Source organism: Poecile atricapillus, chromosome 6, assembly GCF_030490865.1.
Source record: "Poecile atricapillus isolate bPoeAtr1 chromosome 6, bPoeAtr1.hap1, whole genome shotgun sequence".
NCBI lineage: Eukaryota > Metazoa > Chordata > Aves > Passeriformes > Paridae > Poecile > Poecile atricapillus.
In genome coordinates, this window is record NC_081254.1 from 12,331,231 (window position 1) to 12,345,552 (window position 14,322).

Sequence of the window (14,322 nt, forward strand, 5' to 3'; positions counted from 1 at the left end):
GGGATTCCACAGCTTAGTTGGGATTCTTAGACTGAAACCTCTAATGCTTACAGTGTGGATAAATACCAAATGAACATAACATCCTCTATTTCCATTTTCCAATATATTTTTCTATTAAACCCTTTTTTAGAAAGATATGAGCAAAAATAATTTTCTATACCTCAAGTCAATTAAATGCTCAAATAACCTTATTTTTGAGATCTTTAAAAGGAAGGTAGCTGCACATCCCTCATTCTTACTGATGTCTACTGTCCTTGCATTTAAAAAAAAAACAAAACAACAACAAAACCCTGAGCATCATGAATAGCAAAGTATTCCTAGGATGCTGCTGAAAATACTTTGAAGGAAAGACTTCTGCCTGTTCTGATGCACAGTTAGGCAAAGCTCAGAACCCTAAACATTACGTGAAGTAACAGAACAGACATCTTATAAACATGTCTCATTTTTGGTTTCACCACAGCTGATCTTTTCAGATGACATAAATGACCAGTGGTAGGTTGAACCACACTTTCTTAGATTTCTTATGTTTCCATGCTGATGTGCAACACACTCTTTTTCTGCACAAGCTGGGCACAATACATGTATCACAACATGCTCCCCCGAAAACCATGTGGTATAGCTTTACATTACTTAAAATGTTTTTTGGGTTTTTTTTAATGCTATTTAAAAGATCAAATCCCTCCAAGGTGCCTCCTTCAGTAGCATATTACTCTACTACTACTTATGAAGTTTCAGATTCAATCTCTTTTATATCACCACATTCACAGGATATAAGAAAAGAGGCTGAGAATTTAGTTTCAAAGGCTGAAACGGTCTATATTCAATTTTCTTTTGGTAAGAATTCTCTAGAGTAACTGGCTACCATGTGAGGGCAAAGAAGACAAAGGCAGGCAATGCAAGATTGCACATAATTCATAAAGAAAATTCAAGAAGCTTAATGTCCATTTTAGTTCTCCCTGAAAATGCTAAGTGATGTTGCTGATATTCAGCACTGGGCTTCTGATACCCAAAGTGAAGTTCCAGCCAGCCACGTTTTCTGCCAAAGATAGCACTTGGCAGAAATTATGTGAAATGAAGGCAAAAGCAAGGAATGTTTTCACCCTGCCTCTCCCTCTGATGGCACTAGAGTCAGAACATGTGGGTAGCTATCTGGAGCAAGGTGACTTGTTCCAGCAGCTTGGTGTTAGTCTTTAACCAGGTACATCAAACGTGTTCAGAAAATGAAACTCCTTCCTTGAGCTAAACAGCACATACATGAGTGAGACTGGAATAAGAGCTTGTGAGATGCACTTCTGGTTTTAGCAAGTTTTTTTCTTCTTTTAAAAACTCCATTCACTTTCACTAAGTTCCACAGAACATTTTGCCATTCCCCAGTGCCTTTTATACTGCCAAAGCACTGTAATGGAACTAATTGGTTTGCAACCAGAAAGGTCAACTAAGGACTGGGCTCCCAAAAGTAAGTTCATTTTATTTCTTTAAAATGTAATTCATATGATTGGAAATTTTCCTTTGTAAATTTAATCTTAACAGACTTCTTATAGCATATTCCTCATGAATTAATATTAAGTGTTTCTCTGAGCTGCTCCAGACATCAGACAAGCTGTTTTCGTTCTGTTCTGAGTCTAATAGACTAGGGAAATCTGTGATTTACAGTGTTCAGCTGCACTGAAACCATTAGTCTGAAGAATTTATCCATCTACACTATTTCTGCTAATATCTTTTTGTGCTGCAAAAGTAACAAATTCTATCCTCAGTGTGAATCTCTCTTCTGTTACCTTCTGTCCCTCTCAACTCTGGACACTACTGTCCTCAAACTTGCTTTCCAGAGCTGCTTTTATTTTTTACCTCATTAAACTTGCTGAATATGGCAGCACCAATATGAAAAAATTGTAACACGAGCTCCCATGCAAGCTACTAACACCTGCAGTAAAGGAAAAAAGTCCAGATACAAGCAACATTCTGATGTTAGCTTCTGTACAAACATAAGCAGGGGAAGCATAAATTCCACAACAACTGAAGAAATAAGTTAACCCCAGACTACATGACAGTGAAGGCTATTCAGATATCAAATGAAGACTTCCATGAAAACATGAACTACAAGTTCTCATCACATCTTCTGTTGTAAGAATTCAGCAAAGTTGGGAGGCAGTGAAAGCTGAAGACTGATGAAAAGAGGTTTATTGATCTAAGTGAAGTGTGAAGATACATTGATACCCTCCTCATACAATATTTGATTTTTGAAACAAATGGCTCAATGACAATTTCCCTTAGAGACACAGAATTGCACTAAAACTGCATGGTGTAGGGGATAGAATTTACCAAGGTTTTCTATGATTTTTGCCATTTGTCAGCCATATCGTTTTGGTATCTACATCTTCAAGTGTTCATGAAAATAACTTGTCACATGAACTCTCCCCCTCTGCATGTAGTGTGTATGGGTGAGGGGGGTTTTACATGAAAGGAAAGAAAACCCCTCAGAGCAGCATCATGGTTTTGTTTTGCCTCTAGGTGTAACACCCATTTTACCATACTGCTTCCTCATAAGACACTTACATCAGAAACTTTAAAAGTTGTTTTGGTCATGAATAGCTTTCACAATATAGTCATGCTTACAAATTTTATAGAACTGCTGTGATCTGACTGCAGAATACATTTTTGATTAATCAGACCCAAGGCTTTAATAATGAAACAGCAGGTGGGGTAACTACAAAATTAAAACACTTAACAGTCTCACAGTAATACAGTCATAAATATAAAAGAGTTGAAAACAGCTCATTTGCATTTTTGAAAAACATTCTCAACAACTTTGCATTTTTGTTCCCAGAAGAGGGCGATGTTTCTGCCAGCTGTGAGGTTCCTGCTGCCAGACAGGGCTTTCCAAGAGAAGGCACATCCCGTTTCACATGGCCGAGGGTTACCCTTCCCTCGGGAGGTAGCTGCTGCTTTTCTAGAAGCAATTTCTGGACCTGCACGATCTTATTCAGAGACTGCACACCCGCTTTGATCGGCTGCTAAATATCGGGTATTTCCCGTTTGAGGAGAGTATCTGTAAGGAAATGGTAAAAGAGGTTTGTCATAACCTTGTCATAACCTTGCCATTTGAATGGTCACCTTTTGTTCCCATGAACATCTCTGAGCCAGTTCTGCTCTTTCAATTAGCAGCAGTTCAAGATTTGGGATATACAGTTGTCTTATTTTTTTTATTTTTTTTTTTTTTAGCCATCTCCTCCATGTATTTTAAGGATTTGGTAAAAAAATAAAAATTAAGTCTGCAAATCCATCCTCACTGTAATTTATACTGCTCAGGCTTAAACTGCCACCACATTGACATTGTGTAACAGTAACTGACACCAATTAAACTGGGGGCTAAGAAGCTGTGCTAATGAGAACAGAATCAGTCTAGGTATTGCATCAATAAGATGTTTTCAAAACAGTGACTTTTTATTTTCCTAGCTGAAGGAAAACTTCTGCTTCAAACAGTGATTGCAGAAACATTTCCAGGTCTAAACTGCTGCATCATAAATGAAGGTACTATGATTTATTCCTAGAATTTGTTCTCTTCTACCTTTTTCTCATTATATATAATACAAACCCTGAGAAAATGCAAGCAGAGTCCAGAAAGGACTCTGTTTAATACTTTTTCTTTTATATAAGAATACCTACTACATATACATATAAATACCTTCTTCTCAGATCTCCTCATGAACTAATCAACTTTTAATGGAAGTTATTATTCAAAACCAAAATAACCTATTCTATTGACGGACTGTTAGTTGTATCCATAGCAGGGTTGAAATTTTACATATAGCAACTTTTTGCTTTTAGCCTCAGGGTTTCAGGAAAATAAACAAAAGCTTTTGACAGCAAATTGTTCACAACACTGACATATAAGAGTTAAAAACCTAGAACATTAGACAGAGAAGTCTCTTAAAAATAACAGAAGAAAATTTATTTGCTAAAGAAAGCTAAGTACTAAGAAGGAAACGTACTGAAGCAGAGACAATAAAAGGATAATAGAAAAGTTAGGCAGGGTGAAGAAGCACTGTGAAGAGTGATGAGATTAGAGACAGGAAAGACTTGCCTCTGCTCTTCATAAGTATTCAGAACTGGGACCAAAGTCAGCATGGATCAGCTGATTCCATGTAATACAGCAGCAGAGGGAAAGATCAGTTCTTTAGGATATCTCAAGTATTCCTTCCATAATCCAATAAAAAAACCCAAAAACAATTCAAATTGAAAATAAAACCAAAATGAACTGAAGCAAAACAGAAAACAGAAGGAGCTTCACATCAAAGGACCACAAAACCCACAGGCAATAGAGTCAACCTATGCACTTTCAGGAATCAAAAGCTAATGATGTAGTGTGTTTACAAGGCTTGCTGTAATGCCATAAAACTGATGATCAGTGATTGACAGTTTGTCAAGGGCCTAGACATCCCTTGTTCTGAGCAATGGAAAAGCATGGGGGCAGTTGCCATGCCAGAATATTCCTTTTAAGCTATGAGAAGGTTTATGCAATTGGTGGACTGTGAGTTTCTAAGTATTCTCTCTTAGAAGCGAAGAAGTTGAATTTTTCGCAGACTTATCCTAAAATATTCAGAATTAGAGGGATTGTATATATGATTGACCAGACCAGCAAATAAAAACAGGCTCTCTCTTCTTTCAAGAGACAGAGCCACTGCATTGACCCTAAGATCCCTCTGGAAGTACCCAAAAACTCTGCACAGAGCATATGTGTCCCATCAGAATCCTGGTTTGTCTGTCCTCAGCCATTTCATCCCATAACTACTCATCTAGTGAGATTAAACAGATTCCCTCTACCTGCATCACACCAGTGCACTGCCCAACTGCAATTGCCCTGCCAAAGCAGATCCAGCTGTACACAGTCCAGAACCTCCCATGGAAAACACTTGTAAATTCTCTTAAAATGGGAGGAGGCAATCAGGAAAGGCAGGGATATTTAATAAAGTTTTGACTACTTTAATTGCAACATTCCTGCACAGGATAACTGATCCAGGAATCTCCCTAAATATGTCTGCAGGTAGTTAACACCTGTATTTAGCACAGGTATTAACACCTGTAATACCAGTAGATGCCATGGCAGGGTATGGTTTAGGCTTCACTAAGAGCAGTATAATGTGTATATATTACACAAGTGTTTACTCAGCTATTTCATATACTGGGATCACAAAAATGGCTTTAATCTGATGTAAAGTAAAACTAGGTTCAGATAGCAAATATCTGCAGGTGGGACTGAGGCTTGTGAAGGAGCAGTTTGTGGTTTGTCAGGGGTGCAGCCAAGCAAAAGAATCTGCAAACAGAGGTGGAAAACAGAAATGCACCTAATTTTCCCATTTCATGCATTTTTAAGGAACTGAGAAGTTGCATCTGAAGGATGTAAAAGGTCCTGCATAAAGAGGACCAAATGGATCCAAATCACTGTCTAAGTAGGAAAGTTAATTTCATTTTCAAGAATTCAGTTTAGTTGTAATGAGTTCTAGATGTGGATATGGGAGAAGTGACTGCCAGATAGAATTTATTTCAGAGTCCGAACTCTTTTCCACAGAGGCACAGGATTCTTACCACAAGGGGAAAGAATATTAAGAAACGGAAGGGGTCTCATCTGTCCATTGTATTATACTCATTAAATGTAACTATTCTGTTTTACTTTGAACCTGGAGCAGAATTCTGAAGGAGCTTTTGTTAAAAAATATTTAAAAAATAAAAAAAGCAAATGTATATATTTACTCATAGAATAACCAGGATAGATTGTGTTTGAAGGTACAAACCAACAAAAGCCTGACTAGAAATGTCCATGTAATCCATTGTTCAGCCTGTATCACTTCACCCTCATTCTTTCAATACTGTTGTTCTCTTGGCCTCTTCAGAGACTGTGAATAACCACAACATTATTGATTAAAAGGATAAGGTAACTCCAAGATGAGGAAGCAGGATGTAAACACCAACTCATTTATACAGATTATCCACGTGATGGTAGCTGCCAATAGATTCTGATTATGCAGAAGTCACTGGGAACAATCTAAAGACACCCCCCCTGGATCTGCATTACTGATGAGTCTGAGAACTTCAGCTTTGGCAGAAAAAAGTCAACTTAAGTATTTCCTATGCTTTCTAAAGTAACAATCAACCTCATTTGGGAAGCTTCAGACCCGACTGTCAGAGGGTACAAAATGATACAGAGGAGCAGTGCCACAGGCACTTACAGAAAAGCATGTGGAGATGCCAGAGGAGACTGTACAAAATTGCAAGCAGCATTGCAAAATTTTTTGCCTCTACACAGGAAGAGGGAACTCTGGCATTGAATGACAAAAGTATTTTTTCAAAATAACACAGAGAATCTATTACAGATCTGGAAATTAAATTCAGACCTCCTCGGGCCCTGAATCTAAACTTCTGTTGCTTCACATGTTTGGTGTCTTTCAGGACAGCACACTTCCAGTGCCTCCACTTTCTATGTTAAAACAGGGATGTAGCTTAGAATAAAATTTTGAGTGCCTCATGTTCTATCAAAGGCTGTTGTTAATATAATTCCCTTATATCCATGGATACATCCTCATGAAACACAAACAACATGTTTATGTCACTACACTTCTCAAAGACAAACTGTGTCCTTCTGGCTTCTCCAGAACATAAAAGGTATTTGTCAATATTACTTAAAACACAACACACACACACAATGTTTGGTAACCACTGGCAGGTTTACATGTCCAAGTGCTACCCTGGCAGCTGTAGCTGGGCCACAGGCCCAGAGAAAACAGCTACAGCATTCCAAGATACTGCACTAGATGTACTGAGAATGGTGTTCCACTTGTTCAAAGACAGGAAAGATAATGGGAATTATATTTACTTCCCCATAAGTAACTATTGCACTAAGTGTTCTGAGTGTAACATGAGTGTAAAGGTCAAAAAAGATAATTGACTCAAGACCAACAGCATTTCAATATTGTGCACTGCCAAGGCAACACCACAGCCTTCCAGCCAGGATCACTCTTTACCCTTTGGCTCAACTGGATTTGGCACCACCACTTGCACAAAGTACATAAGAAAAAATGTGCCCGTGACCCTCAAGACCAATAGCTGTCATTTTTCAGAAGCAGACAGGCTTCTGTGCATATCACATTACAGATGCTGTAAAAATCTGACTGTATCCTGCAGCTGAATAGTCAAGCCTAATCACACATTTGACCTTTACAAATATACAAACAGGATGGCAGGAGAGATTGTTTTAATCAGATCTGAATGCATATGAGAGGCCAACATGAAAATTATATGGATTATGCAATTTTGCTTCTATTTCAGCAGAAAGCAACAGAGATTCCTGTTGCAATTGCCACAAATCACAATAGCACTCAGATTATAATTTAAAACACAGTTTATGGAACACACATAGACTTCCACTGGCTAAAAAAATAAATAGATTGACTTTTATAGATGTAACAGCACATGTCCTACTGCTGTGTGTCAACCAGAACTTCACAGGCTCACTGATCTTTACAGCACAGGGAGGGTACATTTGCAATTATTTCTGTTGCAATATTTCTCCCCATCTCTGGATAGAGTGGGGAGCAGGAGCTCCAAAGCATGGTATAGAACAAAAAGCACACATTCTCAATACAGTGGAGTAACACAGAGAAAATATAAAGTGTTTGTTGAGCTAGCTCTACCATTACAAACTGTGATCTCAGCCCTCAAAAAGCATTCACCTACACATTAGGAACCAGAATAGATGACTGCTGGATATGCTCAGGGGTGACCATTGTGCAAGAAGGACAATGCTGAAAAGAGGAAACGAAATGAAGAAGAAGATGGCAAATGAAGATGGAAGATGCCCAGAAACAACCAATGAAATAAATAATTGTACCAGACAATGATTCTGTTGATTCCATGATATCCAAGAGAATTATAACAATCCATTAAGGGTGGAAAGTAGTTCCCCAAGGGATGGACATAATTATGAGTATCACTGGGCAGTAACAAACTGAAGAACAACAGAGGATAAGATTAGATTCTAGTCTTCAGGCTGATCTCTTGGCTGTGGTGGAAAAGGCTGAAACCCCTGGTAGGTCAAAGCTGAAAAGGCAGCACATTTATGGGCTGGCAGGTCAGATAAGAGAAGTAAACTTCTAATTACATTGAGTTAAATGTACATTGAGTTACACTATATTAGGCTTTCACTTTCTTAATTTAATCAGGGCCCTACATGCCTACCTAAAATCTTCCACCATGTTCCTGGAGATACACCTTCCAGATTTTTTCTGTGGTTACCATAAGGTGCCATATTCCCATGGGATCTCTGAAATTTGCATAAACCACACATCAGCTGTTGTTCCAGACCACACATGCTGATTTTACTGCTTTGCTTCTGCTTTTGATCAGGCTAAGTTCACTTTTTGACTCTTGCCTCATTTCTAATCCATTTTAATGATCCAATAGCACAAAGCCCGGTAATTTATTTTTTTTTCAGTCACACAGAAATAAAACTGTCTTCTGTAGAAACACTGTGTAAGTGGTACTAATATTCTGGGAGGCACAAATTGGAAATTTAATACATTTTTCTAAAACCACCATTTTGTTGAAAAGATGGCTAAAAGAATAAGGAGAACATAATTTCAAATGCGGGTTAAGGGAAATTTAACTTAAACACCTTTTAGGTATCTTGTTTGTTTTTATTTTATACTTTCTATATTGAAATACTGACTTATTCCAATAGTGGAAGAGGACTTGTATTAGCTCTTTACTGTAGATACCATATGCATCATATCTGAAATAAAATAAAAGGGGTTTAAGAGGATAAAAAGGAAACATACATTACTCTGGGAAAAAGCCACTGATGGATAACTGTTATTGAACCAGAAAGAAATAATGAGCCCATGGCTAGCAAGTGAAAAAGATGGGTTTAAGAATGAACATTTAAAAGACAGCGACACGTTGCATCTGGATCCTTCTGTTCTTTCTCTGAGAACAGGAAAGACATAATAAACAAGGAAGGAGGAATTCAAGTATGTGAATCGAAGAAGAAACATGAAGTAAATTGCAGCCCGTGAGATGTGGTCTAATCAGGAAACTGACAGAACTGCTTAACTTCCCAAATACAGTCCATAGAAGGGATGGATTCCTATAGACAGAAAAGGGTGCAGAGATGCACTGCAGAAGGAGGAGCAGCACATGGCAGAAGAAAGGAAAGATATGCATGCTGACTGCAGGAGCACTGCCAATTTGTACAGAATTGAAAGATACACGGTTGGAATATTATAGGAAATTGCAGTAGAGCTCCAGGGCAAGATAAGAAGCCAGACATGGCAATTTAAAGTAGGGGAAAAGAAAGAAAAGTTAGAACAGTGATCAAGAAGGGTTTGGATAATGTACATCCCAGAGAGGATCAAGATTGCAGAATGATATTGAAAGAAAACATTTTTCCTGTGATTCTGAAAACACGGTCATAGCCACTTCCTGCTTGATATTAAAAAATGGCATGTGCTTAGCAAAAGAGCAGGTAGCTGATCAAAATGTGATGAAAGCTAAGACAGTTTGAAGATATACTTACAAGATGGCACTGCAAATTTATTTCATTCTCTTAAAGCAAATATTTTTGGCATATTTAAAATTGAGAGATTTGCCTGAATCAAATCCCTTTTAGGAAAAAATGCTCAGAATATTTACATTTCAATTGAATCAGCACTCAGGAGTGAAACAAAATAGAGAAAGCAGAAGGCAACTTCAGGAAAGGAGCAAAGAATTGCAGGGAGTTTCTAGCTCTGAAAAAAAAAAAAAAATCCACATTCTCTGTTCTGTCAGCATTGAGAGATGGGACCTCAGACACTGGAGGTACCAATGGCAAAGACAGAGGAGACCACAGAACAATAATGCTATTGGATAGAATCAGGAAGCACAGTGGCGTTGGCAGGGGCTGTCTTCTCAAGTATGAGATGCATTCCTTCTCAAAAGGATCAAACCTGATTCTAAACTCACTCTGACACCAGGAAGATCAGCCCTCAGCCTAGGCAGTTCAGTCCCTATTAGCAGAGCCCAATTAGTATTTTGCCACTTCCAGACTGATCTATAACCTGACAAGTTATTTGAGGATGCCTCAGTTTTATTTCTGAAGCTGGACTGACATTTCATTACTGAGTAGTTTTTCAGGCCTTCATTTGTTATTTTTCACCTCCCTTAAACACATTTAGCCAAAATAGGACAGCCTATATAAGAAAAATAAGGAACTATCAGACAGGGAAAGCACCAGAGAACAAAGCTTCTCCATTTCATTTCATCTACTCCACATAAAAATTTCCCAGTTCATATGTGGTAACAAGATTTAGAATATCTGATATTTTGTTACTGGCAAAAATATACAGCAGCCCATTTACACAATTTTATTGTGGTAATATATTGCAATTTTAAGTTTGGACTTTGCTATCGAAGAGCAACAATGTCAAGTAAATATTTTAATTTAATAAAAATAGCATATATTTACTTTCTTGTCAAATTGAGAAAGCTTTTCCCTTCACAGGTTAGCAAAACATTTGACTTAATTTTTTCTTGCCTATCATTCTGCAAAGCTATTTAAAAAACTGTCATCTGTGATCAGAATTGATGCTAGTTATATTCTTATGCCACAGTTGAAAAAGAAAAGCAAGTCTGGAGCAGTCCACCTACCAAGTTGCCTTGGAATCAGGAATCTTAAAAAGCCTGCAAGTTTCACCTTTCAAGGAGCGCTGAGAACAAGTGCCAGAAACCCCTAGTTTGTCATGTTCTGTTGCTTGTCAACCTGCCAGGCAGCTTGCCAAAGGCAGGAGAGCCCGCTCCAAACCCCGCGGGGATCTGTCAGAGCCACACCTCAGCTTTGCTGAAATGAAAATGTCTGTGCAAGCCAGTCTGATTTCAGCAAGCCAGCAAATTCTACTGCAGAGATTGGTCACTTGGAAAGAATGGACTATGTCTGAAGTTATCCTTTTCCATATTCCTATAAAGAAAGTATTCATGGGAATTTTCCTGGCCAGCCTTACTCAGTTGAAATCTGACAAATCTTCCTCAGGTCACCTTCGGATATGGAAACCTGCACTACATTGTGGAAATGGATTCTTGTTTACAAATCTCCTGTCTAAGCCAAACATCTTTTTCCTCCATCAAAGTTTCCACTGAAGAAGCTCTGAAGGCTACCCAATTAACTCTGAAATTACTAAGACTGCAGGATTCGGCTCTTAAGAGATCTGATCACTGCTATGAACGATGCACTAAGCTCACTGAGCCGCATCAGTAATCATTCTGAGCTGGTCGGAGCCAGGGAATGCAACTGCACCCTCATAATGGGAGGCAGCTCCGAGGAGATGGGCAAAAGCAGAATATTGTAAAGAATGAGCATCAGTTATCAAAGCAAGCTGGAGTCACCTCAGTGCAAGGAACCTTCGGTTTTAGGGGCACTGCTGCACCAGTGGGTCATGGCTGTGTAACAGCCTTTCCTGAGATAAGTGCTTGCTCTTTTCACAACCAGAAAGAAGAAATTCAATGAAATTGAGACCACCATAGAGAAAGGAGAAGTTTAGTTGATTTCCATGTCTTGAAAAACTAATGAAGCCTTGTATTTGAGAAAAAAGGACGTGAAGTTTATGAACTAAAACACACTTTGTTTTACAAAGAGGCTGTAATGGTGTAAAAAGTTATTTCATACTTCTGAGCTGGCACTAAGCATGTTAAATCTCTCAACTATTTGATAAAATTTATGGTTGCAGTACTCCTGAATAAACAGAGCTTCTGTTTTTCCATTACACTAACTACTATATACCCAAAATGCCAGTATCAGCATTCACCAAAATAGGATTTCCAAAAAAAAAAAATAATATTTGAAAAACATAAATTTTTATGTTCTATATAGAAATAAATGTTCATAGCAATTCCAAAGATATGTGACAGCATGAAGTGGAGTGGGTTGATGAAGAAACATTGCAATTATAAAACCCTGTAATCTGGAACAGGGATAGCTGATTCCCGTGATGGTGTAATTCTGCTGGTTTTAACATTACAGTATGTAGCTATGGTATCTGATTAGGTAATTTACATGGAGTGATTTGACAGGAATTTTAAAATATCCTTACTGCTTTATATATCTATTAGAAAGGAACATTTCTATTTTTCTGCCTATGCAATGAGACAAGGAATCTTACATCTTTGAGAATATGAATCCAGCAGACTAAAATTTAATTACAAAGTACTTGCTACAGAGTAGAGACTCAGGTGAGATTTTTCTTCAAAGTTGTCCAAAAAATTTCTTTGTAAATTGGACAGATGCATTCTTTTAAATGCCTAAATTTTATTAAATCAGTCCTCAGACTACATGAGATTTTCTGTTTGTTTAAAACCCTGGTCTCCAATTTCCATTTACTTTGGCCTTCCTTTAACACAACTATAATATCTTATTTTGTTTTTCCATTGCTGATTCTCCCAGACAATCTGCCAGAGCCTTACTTTTCTTTGTTTTACTTTGTGCTTTTCTCTAACCAATCTTACATGCATACAACTTTCACAACTATTTCAAAACCTGCATCTCACAGTCCTGCTATCTATTTCTGACTTTATTCTTCAAACTAATATTTACCCTTTCTGTAGAAATATCTCCTCCAAGGTAACACAGGTACTTTCAAAGGGTTGATGTCATCTACTTATGCACAGGTCTGCCTTATGCACTGCTTATAAATTCAGTGGGAAATTCAAGCAGAGAAGTCAGGATAGGAAGAATTATTTTTTCATTTCTCTATCAGCTGTTACTCAACACCTTAGACCAGATTCCTAGATTTTAAACAAATCCTATCTAAAGGTACATTTACTCTAGCAAATTAAACCGTGCCAGGAAAGAGACCACCAGTGTTAAGAGGCACTGAAACTTGTTTTGACCTTTATATTTTTAAGTCCCAAATGCTTTTTTCATGTAGAAAATCACACCCCACTGAACAATTCCCTGGAGACAGCAGATAACAAGGATCATTCCCAGGAAAAAAGTGTCAATGTGAATTTTGCCCACTTGTTCCCTATGCTGAAGGACAAAACTGTTCCATAATACAGACATATTTTTTTCCATGCCAGCTGCCCTCACTGTCTGAAAACAGTCCAAAGCACATCTAATTTAACTGTAGAGATGTAACCAGTAAGGCCACTAGTATTCACTATCAATCCTGCCATTTTAAATGACTGTGGATTTTACTCAGGGACAGGAGAGTGAGAAATACAAGAGTAATTTAGAATAAAATAGCTGAGTGTATCTTTAATTATTGAAACCTCAAGCAATGTCATTTGGGATCAATGAATGAGGGAGTTTGCATTGAACATCACATTAACTTCTCCAAGAACTTTATCTCCAGTGTTAATTTCTTTTATACAGTTTAACCATTGAAAGTTTATTTTAAAATGTTTACATATGGAACCAGGAGACAGCTACAAAGAGCAAACATGACTGAGGCATGTGAAACTTCCTACCTGAACTTTGCATGGGAATTTAGCATTCATGAGACACCTGCAGTACATCTTTATTGCTGCTGGCATACTGATAGCACTGTGCTATTTCACACTGTTTCATGCAGCACTTCAGCAAGCCAGTATTCAGAGAGGTTGCATGGATTCAGATCAGGACTGTAAATCCTGTCTCCCAGGAGTTTCATGCTGAGCAGCTGACATTTCAGCGACTCCTCCCCTTCACCAACAGAGTTTAAATAATAAGCCCAGCAAATAAACCTTGCAAAACAACTCTGTCATTCACTTACTTGATAAGAACTCGATGAAATACATAGATCTGATGAACACACATAGCCTTACAGGCAAGTGCATACAGAAAGAGTCTGACACCCTTGCTCTAAACCAGTAATATGCAGGCATGAAAAGATCTTAGAGCAAAAATATATTCCATGCTGGTTCTGCACAGCAGTTCCACAAGTGTTTAACACTAGACCTAGAAGGGTCAAACCCAATTATATACAACCCACTTTGCAAGGTTTCAGAAAATTCAGGTTTTGAGTTTTCTGAAGCATTTAAGGCTTCCAATATATTTTTCCAGTATTTGGTTGTATTAATAGCTGTACTGCCAGTTGTGAAAAGTGACCCATACTCCAGAATCTTGAACTCTGAAACTCCTGAACTAGGCTGTGAGGAACCCTGGACTCCTTACAGGGCCCTTACCAAGATCCTTCTGGTGAATCACATTCAGTCACTGCAGTATCACCATTTTAAAATTTTGTCAGTAAATAGAGGTAATTTTTTTTCCTTTCCCAAATCTAGCATCTTAAAAAAGTATAGCTCCAGCTGCAGAAAAATCACGTA